This window comes from Meles meles, chromosome 16 (assembly GCF_922984935.1).
Source record: "Meles meles chromosome 16, mMelMel3.1 paternal haplotype, whole genome shotgun sequence".
Taxonomy (NCBI): domain Eukaryota; kingdom Metazoa; phylum Chordata; class Mammalia; order Carnivora; family Mustelidae; genus Meles; species Meles meles.
The window spans coordinates 48,371,425-48,387,653 of NC_060081.1; the positions used below are offsets into that span (position 1 = coordinate 48,371,425).

Below are 16,229 nucleotides of genomic sequence, written 5' to 3' on the forward strand. Positions count from 1 at the left end.
AGTTCAGTGGTGCTAACGTGTTCTCAGATGATGCTGTTACTGCTGGTCCTTGGGCCACGCTGTGTCCAGTGTGATGGCAACTGGCCATGTGTGACTGCTGAGCCCTTGAAATGTTGACTGGTGGGACTGAGGAACATTTTTACTTTAAATTTAAAATCTCAAACCTGATTATTGGGAAATAAGGATACATGAAGCAATTTGGCATGTGAATATTTTTCAATTGTGACTTTTGTGGGATGCCTACATGGCTCATTCTGTTAAGCGTCTGCCTTCGACTCAGGTCATGATGCCATGAGCCCCATGACAGGACCCCTGTTCATCAGGGGGGTCTGTATCTTCTACGTCTTCCCCCTCCACTCTCTCTTTCTCACTCACTGTCTCTTCCCTCTTTCAAATAAATAGAGTCTTTAAAAATTTGTGATTTTTGTGAGAACCAAATACAGATCAAGTATCTCTGATAAAAATTTAGCATCCGAGTTGAGATGCTATATAAGCATGAAGACTTGACTACAAAGACTTAGTTTGAAACCAAGAATATAAAATATCTCACTGGTAATTTTTGTATGCTGATTACATGTTAAAATGATAATAGCCTAGATAAATTGGATTACATAAAATATACTATTAAAATTAACTTCAGTTGTTTCATTTTTAAAATGTGGCTACCAGAAAATTTTTTTTTTAAATTTTTTTTTTCTTTTTTACAGATTGAGAGAGAGAGAGAGAGAGAGAGAGAGAGATTACAAGTAGGCAGAGCAGCAGCCAGAGAGGGGAGGAAGCAGGCTCTCTGCCAAGCAGAGAGCCCGATACGGGTCTCGATCCCAGGACCCTGAGATCATGACCCGAGCTGAAGGCAGAGGCTTAACCCACTGAGCCACCCAGGCGCCCCCAGAAAATTTTAAATTGCATATGAGGCAAGCATATTTCTTTTAGACAGTACTGGTCAAGACTAAAAGCAATTGAGGCTTTCCTATTATGTGTTGCCAGTATTGGTCTAATGGGTGGTCTAATTGGTTAACTGGTCTATGTGACCTACACTAACCTGATGAGGAAGTCTGCAAGAAGTCCTCTGAGAAGGAAAATATCACTTAATAAAAAGAGAAAGCACAAAAGAAAAAAGCCCTTGACGTCTGCCTCCTTCCAGCTATATTTAAATGCAGTTAGAAGAAGATAGAATACAGAGAGCTTTGGCAGCCATTTTGCCACCAGGAGGAAATGAGACCCCAAGTTCTAGATGCCTCTTTGAGTTCCAATCAAAAAAAATGGATTCTCTATCTCTGAATTTCTTGTTAGATTGAAAAATTAATGTCTTAATGATTCAAATCAGTGCTTCTTAAGTGTTACTATGCATATGAATTACCTGGGGATCTTGTTACAGAGCAGATTCCCTTTCAGCAAATCTAGGGTGGGGCCTGAAATTCTGAAATCTAACAAGTTCCCAGGTGCTATTTATGTAGCCAACATAAGTACCATACTTTCATTCCCAAGAGTTTTAACCCAAATCTTTAGGTTCCTGCTACTGAAAGCATTCCTAGTGGACATGGAGGGCAAAGCCAACCTCTGCCCATTAGCTCCTCCATTTGGACCCTGTGGCTGGCTGCATGATCATGATTGACCAACTGGGAACCCAGGACCTAGAATCTGTCCCTTCCCAAAAGATACTAGCTATTATGGGAACCAGAAGGCAGAAGGCAAGGGTTCTGCTGTCTTAGGAATTTGGAAGATGCTGGGGTAAAAACCTGAAACATTTCTCTACCACCCGATTTTGCATGCATAATCACCACTAAGCTAGTACATGCCTTAATTTTTAAAGTATTGTTAATTACAGACTTGACAACAAAATACTTCCTTTTCACATGGAATATCACTGGATTAATGTGGCATGGAACACATTTTCTGAGTTGTGTTGTGTTATTTACATCATGAATTAGAAAACACCGAGGCCAAGAAAATGCAGTTTGCGCGGTATTCAACTGCTTAAGAACCACGGAGCTTGGGGTGAAGTAATCTAGATCCCAATTACTCACTGTGTTGCACACATCATATAACTGTGTGATGGACAAGTCACTTAACACTCTGGGAGCTGAATTTCTCACCCTAAGAGAGGAAAAAGAACACCTACCCACATCATCAAACTATGGTAAAGATAATATGTGTTCACACTTCTCAAAATGACAGTGCTTGTATTTGGAACGGAGTTGAAACTTTTTCAAGATCTATTTAGAACTACACAAATACATTGGGAGGAGAATAATTCACATACAGTCTAAAGATAACACCTGGGATAAACTCTTGGCTTTCTGAACCTCTTGCGGGAAACCATTCATTTCCTTCTGCTCTTAAGCATGCTTACAGAAAAACTACATGTAGTTAGACATGCTTTAAAGCCAAAAAGCTCTGAGTTTGAGGACAGCTTGTGGGTACCACTTGGCAAGAGTGGGTGAGCTACTCAGCTGGTCTCCCCACAGGGCATCTACCCCCTCACGTGGCCATCAGTTTTCAAACTTTGTAGATTCAGGCATGAGAGGGTAGGCTGCCCAGAGTTCAGAAGGCTTCAAAGAACTGATTCATAGTAAAAAAAAAAAAAATAATAATAATAATAAATAAATAAAAGAGAGCCAAGATATAAAAGGATGTTTAATGCCAAAATATTAACACAGAGTGAGAAAAATTATAATAAATCTATCAAGTGGATGATAGGCTTTCACCAGTGACGTTATTTGCTTAGACCCCACACATATGAAACTATTCTCCTGGGTGTAATACTGGTTCTCTGACCATTGTTGCCTGCTTCCATTTTCTATACTACTGTAGTTGACCTTCCTTCCAACTCATGTGTCTTTGGATAAACTTTATATGGAATCAGCATTTGTTCTAAATATATTCACCCGGTTCTCTCAAAGTGTCGCTATATATTATAGAGAGCACAGACGTGACTCACATCCTGTCCACAGGTTAAAAAACACAAAAAATATATATGTAGAAAGGATGTATGTGAATAATAGAAAGTTGAAACAGCTGTCACTAAAACCATATGAAAAATAAACGAATCATTTCTGGTTTACCAACCATATTAGGCAGACTAATAGCTCCCTAAAGATGCCCTTCCTAGTGCCCAGACCTGTGAATATGTTGTGCTACACGGCAAAGGAGAATTAAAATTGCTGATGGTATTAAGATTGCTAATCTGCTGGGACCCCTGGGCGGCTCAGTTGGTTAAGCATCTGTCTTTGGCTCAGCTCATGATCCTGGGGTCCTGGGACCAAGCCCCACATCAGGCTCCTTGCTCAGAGAGGAACCTGCTTCCTCCTCCTCTGCCTGCTGCTCCCCCTGCTTGTGCTCTGACAAATAAATAAAATCTTAAAAAAAAAAAAAAAAGAAGAAGAAGAAAAATAAAGAAAGGAAAGAAAAAGAAAAAAGAAAACCTGCTAATCTGCTGACTTTAAAACAAAGGTGATCCTGGATCCTCTAGAGGGACCCAGTGTCATCACAAAGGTCCTCCAAAGGGGAAGAAAGAGGCAGAGGAGTAAGATGCAGGAAAGGACATTGCAAGAAAGACCCCATAGGCCACTGATGGTTTTGAAGACGGAAGGGACCACAAACCAGGGCAGCCTCTAGAAACTGCAAAAGGCAACAAGGAAACAGATCGTCCTCTAGAGCCTTCCGATAGGAACGCAGCCCTGTCAACACCTTGGTTTTAGCCCAGTGAAACTCATTTAGGATTTCTGACCTCCAGACCTATAATAGATGAGTGTTGTTTTAAGTCACTATACTTTGTTGTACTTTTCTACAGCAGAAATGAGAAAATGACATAGGGGATCAGAATAAGTTATGAAGGAAGCAGCCTTAAGTTGGGCCTTAAGGAATTTCTTTAAGATTTATTTATTTGAGAGAGAGAGAGAAAAAAAAAAATGCAAGCAGGGGGAGGGGCAACGGGAGAGGAAGGATCCTCAAGCGACTCCCCGCTGATCGTGGAGCCCGAAACGGGACTCGATCCCGGGACCCTGAGATCATGACCTGAGCTGAAATCAAGAATTGGACGCTTAACCAGCTGAGCCACCCAGGCGCCCCAGGGCCTTACGACTTGTGAAGACACAGCTGTAGTTACTCAAATTTAAAATAAATACATAGCTTTTGATGTGCAGAAGGTTTCATTAGGTCAGACTTAAGTTTTCATTCAATGAGACAAAAATAAAAAATAACATAAACTTTTTGTGCCATTTTTACTCAATTTCATACAAAAGGCAGCCCCTCTTACACGCTAAGGAAATGTACAAGAGATGTCCGCATTAACAAAGAAGTAAGTACTGCTCTGAGAACTTCAAGGGATTATTACATTTATGCTTAATCTTACGAATGATCTCTTTCTCCTACCCATACCAACGAACTATTCAAGTTAACGGGGTGTATTAAAAGATTGCCAAATTCGGTATTAGTCTCAAAGTCAAGAGGATTTAGATAGCTTGAGAGAGAGAAAAATGTAAATGTCCATCCCCAAAAGAATGGTCAGTGCTCAGGTAAACACCATTCTAGGTGACTTTTATTTTTTAAGAATAGTTGTTTTTTTTTTTTTTTTTAAAGACTTTATTTACTTATTTGACAGAGAGAAACACAGTAAGAGAGGGAACACAAGCAGGGGTAGGGGCAGAGAGAGAGGGAGAAGCAGACTCTCCCCAGAGCAGGGAGCCTGACACGGGGCTCGATTCCAGGACCCTGAGATCATGACCTGAGCCGAAGGCAGACGCTTAACGACTGAGCCACCCAGGTGCCCCTAGGTGAGTTCTAATCATCATGTGTGTGTATACATACCTACGTGCAGATGTTCTGTGTATGTGATTATACGTAACGCGTATTGTATGTATATATGTGTGTATACATGTGTATATACCATACACAGACACAGTAATGGATAGACAGAGATACATAATGTGTATAATATAGGCATCCATCTTAGATTCTTAATTAACACAGCTAACAGGTGACTGATACAATTAGAAACACCATCCACAACACTGCAGTTTCAGTGTTAAAAGAATCCTTGCACTGATCCAATTTGACTTCACAGACAAACTCCAGGATGCTGGAAACCAGTGCCTCATACAATGAAGGAATAGGAGTTTTTTGTTATTTTGGTTTTTTTTTTAAACAGTCTTCTTTTAAGAAATCAATAAAAAATGTTTTCACAGAATTTCTATCCAGAGGGAATGGAAGCTGCATTCACAACATGCTCCCCAGCTGACACAGGCCCACAGAACTCAGACCACAGGGCAACGTCTGGGAGGTGCAACCGTATCACACGGGGCCCGGGGCATCAGCGTCCCCTGCAACTGCCTGGGCCTCCTGCAGAGCCATAATCGTTCTACTCTGCACTTTGTGTCAGATGACAAGCTGCCCCAAGCCCCTTTGGAAGTAGAAAAGCCAGCTTCCATAAGTATCAAAGTTACTTGTGCTTAGGACACCCTAAATGCAAGCAACGGGCTAATCCAGTACCATTAGGGAGACAGCCAACTGAACAACTCAATTCAACTACATAACTGCCCAGGAGATTTAGAAACAGAAATGTGTCCAAGCTGGGGCATGGGCCACAAGTTACAGCTGTTTGAAAGGCCTCACTTCCTACGCTGTGGAAGGCGACGCGCGCGACAGTTACTTTCCATCTGCCCTTGAAGAAGGCTGTGTTATTATTCAAAAAAGGTTTTACACCATGCCTACAAGATCTTAGGTGCCCTGGTATACGGGCCAATGTTCTGAAATTTTTTGCTGACCTCTAACCCCACAAAGTACTTCAAAACATTTAGCGGAGGCTCTGAGTGACGTGACAATTAAGCTGCACAGAGACTGGTGTTAGAGCTATTTCCAGAACAAGTTTTGCAGGCCCTTGACCTGGACCTAAAGAATTCAAGGAGCGGGGGTGGTTCCCATCAACTAAGACAGGAATAAAGTTTCACCTTTATTTACACTGGCTTCTCATTAAAATCTGGAGTTTCTTCGATGATGGACTTAGGCAACAAACCACCGTAGTCTTCGCAGGCTTTGGGATTCTGTCATCAATAGAACCACAGATATGTGCATATCACGTTATGGTTGTTGAAGTATCTTGAAATTCTGTGTACTCTCATCACTACCTTGAACTTATAGTAGCTAATAGGCCTACAATGAAGAATTATTTTATGCATGAAAGATGAAGATCTATTACAATGCCACAATCCACATCTAAGTGCAATACAACTGATTTTTGGGGTAACCCTAGTTTATCTTATTTTCTGCCTTAACCACAAGCATTATTCTGCCAAGGATCCACAGGCTTCCCCAAATGCCAAATGGGTTCATGACACAAACATAGTAAGATGTCCCTGAGCTAGAACAACCCATCAATTCACCCAGTTGGTTTCAAAGTCAGACAAATTGAATGGAATCCTGTATGAAAAGACATGGCAGTGAGAAGTATTTTCCTTTTAACCCATGTATTCACTCATGCAGCAGATACTAGATACCTTAAAATCCCATGGCAGGTGAAGTGGGAGATACAAAGACAGGGAAGGTAACACTGTCCTCAAGGCAGTTAGAAAGGAACGACACAGATAACTGTACACTTTTGTACAAGGGTAGCGAGGGTTGGATTAAAGAACATTTGCAATTGCACGTCACTGAGAGTGTTTAGCCAGAGGTGACTTGAGTGGACATTTTTCTTTAGAAAACTAATCTGGGGGAGCAGTCTGTAGGGTGGTCTGGAGGGAGGTTGAGATGACCCAGGAGAGGACTATCATAACTCCAACAAGAGATACCAGGGCCTGATGGAGTCAAGTGGCAAGAGAAACCAGAATGGTGATTCAGGGCACAGGGCTATCTGCGTTGCCTCGTGCAGATGGCTTCCTCTGAAAAGCCCAAGGAACTAGATTGCAAATACCAAGGAAATGTTTAGCCAGACTAACTTAATATACGTTATATATTATCATGCAATTCCTTATGTATTATATAATGCATACATATCTGCATATTGGATAATGCTATTTAAAATAGTGTTTTCAACAACTCTGTAACAGGGGAAAATGTTCTGTCATGTTAAGTGAAAAAGAACTATACAAAATTATATTAATTTAGGAGTATATGTGATGATGGCAATAATGTCTTCCATTCTTTCTCCCTTCCTATACCCATGCCTATGTTGTTCCCTGTGTGTGTCATGACAAATTAACAAAACCAGGTAACTTAAAACAGCAGAAATTTATTCTCCCACGGTTTTGGAGGTCAGAAGTCTGAAATCAAGGTGTGAACAGGGCCACATTTCCTGCAGAGGCTCTAGGGAAGATTCCATTTCTTGTCAATTTCCCACCTCTCTTGGTTGAGGCCTTCCTTAGCTTGAGGCCCTATCACCCCAATCTCTGCTTCTCTTTATATCGCCTCCTGTTCTGGTGGGGGCGGGGGTTGCAGATTTCTCTAGCAAACTGTGCCACTCTCTTATAAAGAGGCATGTGACGGCATTCAAAGCCCACCTGAAAAAAAATACCAGAGAAATACTTCCTCTCAAAAAATACTTAATTTAATCATACATTTTGCATTCTGTTACCTATGGTTAACAACATTCACAGGTTTCAGAGATTTAACATGGACTTCCGGGGTCACTTTGTGGCTGAACACGAGGCCCTCTGTCACGTGATTCAGCGGCCCCTCCCACCAGGAGGTGGATTCAGTTGTTTCATCCCTAAATCTGAACTGACCTTGGGACTCGCTTTGGCCATGAGAACACAGCAGAAATGACCTTGTGCCGATTCCTAGCCTAGGTCTCCAGAGACCTTACCCATTTCCAGTCTCTCTGCCAATAACAAAGAAATGTTTAGCTAGACTTAATTAGCACTGTGTATCAGCAGGCCAGAAAACTTGCCTCACCGTGTGAACAAACCCGGACTAGCCCTCTGGATGATGAGAGGCATGTGGCCTAGCCAGGGCATCCTCAGCCTCCAGCTGGCAAACGCCCAGAGGTCTGAGGGAGGCCATCCTTGACCAGACAGCTACCGGATAACAAACACATCAGAGGAGGCAGACACAAGAGCAAGGCTGGCGAAGATCAATCAAACCACATCCACTTACTCAGAATGGCCCAGTGCACCAAAACTCATGAATAATAAACACTTAATGTTTGAATCTACTGAGGAGACACCACAGAGCATTTTCTGTATTGAAAGAAAGAGAACCACGACCACTTTCTGTCAGATTTGAGACCTGGAACACTAAGTGCTTGTTATTTGGTAAATTCAAAAGGGAGCTTCATTTAAAGAACACATTTAGGGGCACCTGGGTGGCTCAGTGGGTTAAGCCTCTGCCTTCAGCTCAGGTCATGATCCTAGGGTCCTGGGATCGAGCCCCGCATCAGGCTCTCTCCTCAGCGGGGAGCCTGCTTCCTCCTCCCTCTGCCTGCTTCTCTGCCTACTTGTGATCTCTGTCAAATAAATAAAATCTTTGGAAAAAAAAAATTTTTTTTAATTAAGAACACATTTAAACTTTTCACCAAAATAACAACACAAGAGTTTAACTTGGCCTAAACACTCATTTTCCTGACCAAGGAAATACAGCTGAGTCCTGAATAGACTGATAAAACTCTTTCTAACAAGACCATGAGAGGCTTCAGTCATGTGCAAACTGAAATCACAGCAGGTATGCGGCCGATATTACAGGTTTGGTTTTTTTTCTCTTTAAAAGTTCAGGAAGAAGATCAGCTGATTTTCACCTTCAAAATTCAGTTGCCAAACATAACTAATCTCAGTTGGACCCATAATTCTGGTACAAGCTAGTTGTCAGGTTAAAATTTTTCCATGACTAAATCCGTGTCCTCACTAGCAGAACTGAATTGATTTAGAGTTCAAGTTTCTCAAAAATATTTTGGAAATGTCATTATGTTCTCTGTGACATTATATGGCATTCTTTTACAGCTGTTTAATTGAATTCCATTTGTAATGGGAAATGAAACCTAACTCTCTTGAGGGGTTTCTGGAAGATGTGGGAAAGAAGGAGAAATGATTTAGAACTTAGGAGCAGGGACACTGCAGAATATCATCCCTGGGAGTTGAAGTCAACACATCAAAATCAGGGGTCACAGAGAGGGGCAAAATATCACTGCTCACAAGGGACAGCTCCTCTCTCATACACAATAATGAATTGACTGTTCAATGCCAGCATTTGGCTAAAACAGCCTCTGAATACCCAGCACAGAGACATTCAAGTCCTTAATCATGTAAAATAATATTGAATGAGGGCTCACTACCCTCCACACACAGCTCCTATGTTTTACATAAATAAGCTCAACTAAGCTGCACAACAACCCACGAGACATGAACTAATCATTAATCGTTCCCATTTTACAGGTAAGAAAGCTGAGGTATAAAGTAGCTACCATAAATCCACACAGCTAAGAAGTGGCAGAGCTGGGATTCGAACCCACTTAGTCTGTTTCTAAGGCATCCTTTTAACAATTGTCTTACTACCTTTCCTTCATGTCCATGTTCTGAAAAACCAAACTTCCAGATAAACTCTAAGGGTCTGAAAAACAAAAACAATGAAGACACGATAGTTTTTTTTATATGATGCAAAATGGCAAATTCAAACAATCTTTTTTTTTTTTCATTTTAATTATTTATGTATTTGACAGAGAGAGAGAGATCACAAGTAGGCAGAGAGGCAGGCAGAGAGAGAGGAGGAAGCAGGCTTCCTGCTGAGTGGAGAGCCCAATGCAGGGCTTGATCCCAGGACCCTCAGATCATGACCAGAGCCAAAGGTAGAGGCTGTAACCCATTGAGCCACCCAGGCTCCCCAAATTCAAACAATCTTAAGAGCAGTTGCGAAGGCCCCTGGGAAGTAATCTGCTCTAGGCCCCTGTTGTCAAATGCTTCTCTAAACTGTTCCTTCACAAACACAGGTCAGAGAAAAGGCTGCATCACAATGATGTGAAATTTCCAAATGCATCTGAGTACCATTGAGAATCACAAAAACACTCAAGAACCCCCACTGGAGTCATTCATTGACAGAAGTCTTGCCTCCTCCTAGAAATTTCTTCTGGGTTAATTTGAACAGCCATACAGAACAGCTCAGCAGCATTCCCTTTAAGTAAAATCCTCCAAATGCATAACCCCACCAGTGTCCTGCTCTCTGCGTTCATGAAGTCAGTTTCTTTAACCTATCCTTCTAGAATTTCTATCTTGATTGCTCTTCTTTGAAGCCTCTAAATTTTCTAGGCCTCTTTTTAGGGCTGCCAGAGAAAACATAAGGCAGGTAAAACACAGGATACAGCTGGTCTAAGGTCCACACCTGGAGAACCAATACTCTTAATTCCCTGAGTTAGGTAGAATATGGCAACAGAGCACCCCCAAGTCTATAAAATCCCCAGCTAGACTGCACAAGCCCAGAGAAGAACACAGGAGTCTCATCTATGCACTATAAGCATTCAAGTCCCCTTCCCTCAATGTTCCTAGGAAACCAGAAAATGCCAGGCTCAAGAATATCCAGCCACTGTTCACCTTGGATTAGATTCCTGTGGAGGGAAAGAACCACTTTAAGGCTCACGTGACTTACTGTCCCGAAGCAAGTTTGTCAAGGAACCTATGGAGCCAACCCTTTTTTTCATCTGCCCCTAAGAGAACCTGTTCCTAGCCCCCAAGGAGGAGCCTGGAGAGGGCTCCAGCCTAATTTCCCTCCTTAGAAGCAGATCACTTTAGTCTCTGACCTTTCTCCAACCTAGGAGCCCGGTGACCGTCTAGGACCTAGGAGTCTGACCATGTAACGGTCCAGTCCCCCAGGGACAATATCTGGTACAAGAGCCTGAGGCAGACTACTCTGATGCCTTCAGTTAACAGTCTGCCTCCTTTCCCATTTTCCTGTAGCTCAGAGGTCTCTGAATTCTGACTCTGAAGTTGGACTTGGGACTTGTTCCGGCCAAGAGAATGAAGCAGAGATGATGAGCATATTCTGAGTCCAGCCCTTCAAGAGGCCGTGCCTGCTTTTGCTTCTTCTCCTGGAACCTCGCTCAGCCACGATGAACAGGCCGGCTAACCAGACCAAGCCTGAGAGACCACAGTAAACAGAGCTAAGGCATCCCAGCTGAAGTCATGTAAGATGAGCCAGCCCCTAACTGACCCACTAGCTGAACACAAATGCCAGAGAAATCCTCAGTCAGCCTAGCCCAGACTGGCTACAATGCTCAGCTGGCCCATGAATTTGAGACCAATAATAATTTATTATTATTAACAACAAATTAGTACGCTTGTTATTGTTACAGACCGAGGTTCCAGAATGAGGATTATGCATCATTATCATGGCCATGGGTAACTGGTAAAGTGTCTGATAGAATCGTCAAGCCTCAGCTCAGTTTTGATTCTGAGGATTTTGTTAAGATGCCTCCCTGCCTGGTTCCTACTAAGACTTGCCTCTAGGGAAGGAGCTGTCCTTATTTTGGCCCCGTCAGCTTATACCCTTGCCTTAAAGCCTCCCATTTCCAATGGAGCCCTGGGCATATAGTCCTTGAATGTATTGGCTGACTCCTCACACAGCTATCTCTAACTAGACAATCCTATTTAGGGTTGGTTAGTAAGAATCACAGTTCTTCCATTTCCATTTCTTTTATGCTTGACCAATTTTGTTTCCCAGTCTGCTTCTGGCTTGCTGGTTTCTCTTATGGAGCTTCAAGGACACGTGTGTGTGCACACTCATGTGCATATATATGTGCTGTTGGCATTTTGCCGTGGAACAAATAAGAGAATGACAGATTCACTCATCCCTGCTTCTCAGACATCGAGAAATGCAAAGGAGATGTACAACTGGGCAAGAGAAACAGGGAAGGAGGGGAGGGAGGGGACGGTATTTACCCCATCTACCTCTGATGTTTATATCAAAGAAATCAGAGAAGTCTTCCCCCATTCAAGTGAGTAGGTCTTTTGTTGTCAACCAATAAAACCAATTCCACTGCAAATTTTTTCCTACTTATTTTTCATTTACTTACTACTTTGCTTATATTTCAAAGAAAACTAGGCCTAGATAGTTCTTCCACTGGTATTATCTTTCATGCCGTAACTTTAAGAAAGGATATGGGGAAGGAACATAACTGATTCAATGGGCTTGATAAAATTTCTGTAACTGGAATAATTCAATTCTTTGCTACTGGGGAAACACAGTAACAAAGTTCTCATGCAGGCCACAGGCCATCAGAGCAGAAAACAGAAGTACAACACAAGTGGCTGGGGCTGTTGGACTGAACTCACGTGCTTGTCTCCCCTTCCTTCCTCCCTCTCTTCTTTCCCCTAGAGAGTCTCCCGAGTCCCCCAGTGAGAGCAAAGGAATAAAGAACATCATGGACTGATAGCCAAAGAGAAGGAGTCCAGATTAAACAAGACTAGAAGGTAGAGACAAAAAAAAAAAAAAAAAAGGCAAATGTGTGCTAAGATCAGAGCAGGGAAAGTTCCAGCCCAGAATATGGTGGGAGGGAGTCGCAGTAGGCATGGCTTGGGGTTGGCTGGAGCAGAGGCTAAGAGGAAGAATCAACCTGAGATGTAGCAAAGAAGACTTAGAAATAGTTGCATTTAAAGCAAATACTAAAAGGCTGAGGATCCAAAGTTATTTACAACAAACTGGTGTTGTAGAGAGAAGGAAAGAGAAAGCTGGGCAGAAGGAGAACAGAGGGAGACAACATGGTTAAGGAAATGAAGAGACATCCTTAACACTCCATACTATGCCTCCATTAAAATCAAGTTTGTAGTGAATATATGATGACATGGGAAAATGATCATAGTCTAAGGTGCGAATAAAGAACAAAGGAAATGCTTTAATATTTGACAATGTATAAGTAAGAGGACCTATTCAGACAAGTGGAAATGACAGGAAGTTCCAGGAAAAGGAGAGTGGAATCGAACACCATCACTTTACCTGATGGGCAAGTCAAGAGACTTTGAATTGTTGGAGGAAAAAGAAACAGAGGTTCAAAAAGGCTACGTAAACTAACACAGGCCAGGGAAACCTGGGTGGCTCAATGGGTTAAGCCTCTGCCTTCAGCTTGGGTCATGATCTTAGGGTCCTGGGATCGAGCCCCACATTGGGCTCTCTGGTCAGCAGGGAGCCTGCTTCCCCCCTCTCTCCGCGTGCTTCTCTGCCTACTTGTGATCGCTCTATCAAATAAATAAATAAAATCTTAAAAAAAAAAAAAGAAAAGAAAACTAACAGGCCAGTAACAAAAGGAGAACACGCAGTAACATAATTATAAAAAACAAAAAAAAAAAAAAAAACAAAACAAAACAAGGGGCGCCTGGGTGACTCAGTGGGTTAAGCCTCTGCCTTCCGCCCAGGTCATGATCGCAGGGGCCAGGGATAGAGCCCCACATCGCTCTCTGCTCAGCAGGGAGCCTGCTTCCTCCTCTCTCTCTGCCTGCCTCTCTGCCTACTTGTGATCTCTTTCTGTCAAATAAATAAAATCTTTAAAAAAACAAAACAAAACAAAACAAAAATCAAGGTTGTCATTTATAAGAGTTAAATCCTTATTGATTAAGTCAACAGCTAATGTTCAAAACTGACTAAATGCTGGAGGATGAGAATATAATTTAGGTTATAGCTGTAACCGAAAGAAGATTTAAAAACAGATGGTTCCAGTGATTATTTGCAAAGCACTGGCGGGGGAGGGGGAGTGTGTGCAGTGCAGGAATCAATCCATTTTGTATTTCTTCACTAAGTTTTTTTTCTTTCTTTTTTTCTTTCTTCCTTTCTTTTTTTTTTAAACATAGGGATATATTGCTCTTACAAAAAATGAAATTTAAATATTCTGCTCTCCCTACTGAAAAATTCAATATAGATGGCCCAGCTGTTCATAGAGAGGCACAAGGAGGGTGTTTACTGTGGTAAGTCAGGAAGTCCCTCAAATATGACCTGCCTCTGAGCACCATCATGACAGCAAGGAAAACGCCACCACGAGGCTCCTCAGTCACGAGGAACTGCTGACAACTGCATTTTCGTTTTATGCCCGGAAAATCACAGGGACAGGTATTGTGGTATCCAAGTTGAGGCAGCACCCACCCAGAAACGCGGTGTCACTGTAGAAAGGCCTGGAATGGTAAGACCAGATTTGGAAATCAAAGGCGGGGCTGCTTCCCAGCTCTCCTGCTCTGGGCTGACGGACAACTATGCCTACACAGGATAGAATGACAGCCTGGGGGGACCAGCCCACCTCCTCCTCCACAGCGCACACGCGGCAATCTCTCAGGAAGAACTACAGCCATTTTCAGAAACCAGCTTTATGGGCCATGAGGGGTTTTGCTTGTGGTGAAATAATAGGAGAACATCTCTAGAGTCGAATGTGAAAACAGTTTGGGCTGGTGCCATATTCACAGGCTCTAAGCCCATCCTGCAAAATCCTGATTACCTCCCCGCCCTGCCCAACCCCGCGCCACCACAATTCCAATGCTAGGAGTTCCCAACTGGACCACTCCAGGAGCCTCCTCATGGCAGGGCAAGACCATCATTTCCTTCTTCCCAAACCCGCAGCCCCCCAACCAACCCAACTGTCTGAACCCACAACAGACATCTACATGATTATTCAGAGTCTTGCTCCCTTCAGGCTATTCCATTTCCTTTCCTGATGATAAACTTTCTTTGGCTCATCATTGCACGCCGTAGAGTGTCCCCCAAGAGTGTAAGGAGCAGCACTAATCCCCCTATTCATTCTTATTAAAAAAATGCTAAGAAAGAGAAGAAAAGGATTCCATGGAAAAACAATTTGCAGAACACTTACATACCATAACTCCCCTGGGGAGACTCACAATTGACAGTAGAGTATGTTGGGTTCTGGGAATCCCATGTAAAGAAAGGATCTCACTTTGTTCAGTTCAACATTTCTCTTCCACACAAAAAATTATTAATACCACTTGGAATTCCTCTTTTGTTGAGCAAACTTTGGCAACACTAGGGGTCTGTGATCTCAGGAGCTACGGGTGTGCGGTGGTGCTTCTCAAACCTGAGCGTGTGTCAGGACTACCTGGAAGGCTTGTGAAGAAACCCAGATTGTTGAGGTTTACCCCAAAGATTCTGAGGCACGTAAACCAGTACAGGCCACCGATTCAGTATGATGCTCCTGGCCCCTTAACAATACAAGGGACAAATTTCTCCAGGAAAAAATCCAAACTCCTTAGCACAATTTTCAAGTTCCTCCTTATTTTAATCAAGACCCTCTTCTTCACCTTCCTTCTCTCCCATTGCTTTGCTTTCTTATCATATACCGTAGCCCAAAGAACTTCTTTATCCTATATCCTAATTGTCCTCACTGGCCTCCATGATCTCCCTCTGCTCAAACGCTTCTGTTTTCAAGGTCCAGAACGAACAGATGCTTGGTGGGCTTGGCTTGACCTTACAAAGTTTAGACCTTACATAGTTTACAACTTCCTGTCCTGATTTGTCATTGCTTATTTGCATTGCTTAACTTCTACCATAGTCTAGAACCTTAGGAAGGCATATTCTCTGTCTGACTTATGTTTACAGAGAATATCTGGCAGAATGCTTTGTAGACTGTAAGGGCTCGAAAAGCACTTGGTAAGTAAATGAATGCATGGCTGGCAAAAGCAGCTGATCTGAATTAGGGGAAACCCTTATTAACCCCAAACAGCAAGATGGGTGAGCAAACCCACTCTAGTGAAATGAACTCTGCTAAATTCAGTGAAAATCCACTAAGCACCTCTTAGAAATTAGGGCTTAGAAATTCGGCTGCCACCAAAGGTTTTGTAGGTTGTTTACTGCACAATAGGGGCAGCTGCACATGGAGGCCCAGGTTAGAAATATGAGAAAATGATCCCAAAACACACTGAGGTAATAGACTATGGAGTGTGTGTGTGTGTGTGTGTCTGTGTGTGTGTGTGTGTGTGTGTGTACACACAGGTCAGTCAAATATACACACACAACTTGGGGCATCTGGGTGGTTCAGTCATTAGGTGTCTGCCTCCGACTCAGGTTGTGGTTCTGGGGTCCTGGGATCAAGTCCCGGTTGCGCTTTCTGGTTGGCAGGAAGCCTGCTTCTCTCTCTCTCACTTGCTCTGCTTGTGTTCCCTCTCTCACTGTATCTGTCAAATAAATAAATAAAATCTTAGAAAAAAACATATATATGCACACACACACACACACACACACATCTTGATCTGTGAAGCAGTCATACATGTGTATATACCCATATAAGGTCATGAACTAAGACATACATCTCCCAGAATGTAAAATTA

At 42.6% G+C, this 16,229-nt stretch overlaps 1 protein-coding gene across 9 annotated transcripts in view; it reads right to left on the reverse strand.

Moving 5' to 3' along the window:
• PLCB4 (phospholipase C beta 4) overlaps positions 1 to 16,229 on the reverse strand; it is a 420,401-nt gene that overhangs the window by 215,616 nt on the left and 188,556 nt on the right. Inside the window, exon 1 of one of the 9 annotated variants that reach the window (XM_045980885.1) lies at positions 9,480 to 9,498. The exons of the other annotated variants lie outside the window; for them this stretch is intronic. The gene's annotated coding sequence lies outside the window, so the exon portion shown is untranslated. Of the gene's footprint in view, positions 1 to 9,479; positions 9,499 to 16,229 lie in introns of those variants that run through there. 9 annotated transcript variants of the gene reach the window in all.